The following is a 1285-nucleotide window of genomic DNA, read 5'->3' as shown; positions in this document are numbered from 1 at the left end:
CAGTACAGATGGTTGTGAGCCACCATGTGGTTGCTGGGAATTGAACTCAGGACCTCTGGAAGAGCAGCCAGTACTCTTAACCTCTGAGCCATCTCTCCAGCCCTCTTATAACTCTTATAACTAGCTCTTATAACTTATTTTAACCTGTTTCTCTGCCTGTTTCTACGTTTTGACTTGGAGCTTTTTACCTTTCTTTCATTGTGTATGTTCTACTCCGTGTCTGGCTGGCTGGCTGCCTAGCCCCAGACATCTTCCTCTTTTTCTCCCTCATTCTCTTCTCTCCCTTTTTGCTTCTCATACTTATTCTTTCTGCCCACCAGCCCTGCCTATCCCTCCTGCCTAGCTATTGGCCATTCAGCTTTTTATGAGATCAATCAGATGCCTTAGGAAAACAAGGTAAAAACAGCAACACATCTTCACATCCTAAAACAAATGCAGCAGTAAACAAATGCAATGCCTCTTTGCCTGGTTAAAGTAATATCCGTAACAAGATTTCTCTGTCCTGGGGCTGGAGAGATGGCTCAGTGGTTAGGAGCATTGCCTGCTCTTCCAAAGGTCCTGAGTTCAATTCCCAGCAACCACATGGTGGCTCACAACCATCTGGAATGAGGTCTGGTGCCCTCTTCTGGCCTGCAGACATACACACAGACAGAATATTGTATGCATAATAAATAAATAAATATTTTAAAAAAAAAAAGATTTCTCTGTCCTGGAACTCCCTCTATAGATCAGTTTAGCCTTAAACCAAGAGATTCACCTGCTTCTGCCTCCTAAGTGCTGGGATTAAAGGCATGTGCTATTATTATTATTTTTTAGATAGTATTATTACATACCATTGGCTGGCCTGGAAATCACTATGTAGTCCAACCTAACCTCAAACTCAGTAATCTGCTTGCCTCTGCCTCCCAAGAACTGGGATTAAATGTGTGTGCCACCACACCTGGAAATTATTGATTTCAATTAATTGAGACAGGATATCATCATGTGGACCTGACTGTCTTGCTTTGTAAACCATGCTGGCATTGAACTTTGCTCTGCATCCCAAGTGCTGGATCCAGTGATTTTTAAAAGAAAAACTGGGTTATACTGGGATGGATAGGCAGGGCTATATAGAGACCCTGTCAAACAAACAAACAAATAAAAGATTCATTAAAAATATTGGTTTGAGGGGCTGGAGAGATGGCTCAGAGGTTAAGAGCACTGCCTGCTCTTCCAAAGGTCCTGAGTTCAATTCCCAGCAACCACATGGTGGCTCACAACCACCTGTAATGGGGTCTAGTGCCCT

This window comes from Microtus ochrogaster, chromosome 15 (assembly GCF_000317375.1).
Source record: "Microtus ochrogaster isolate Prairie Vole_2 chromosome 15, MicOch1.0, whole genome shotgun sequence".
Lineage (NCBI taxonomy): Eukaryota > Metazoa > Chordata > Mammalia > Rodentia > Cricetidae > Microtus > Microtus ochrogaster.
The sequence above is the reverse complement of the archived record's forward strand: the minus strand, read 5'-3'. Positions refer to the sequence as shown.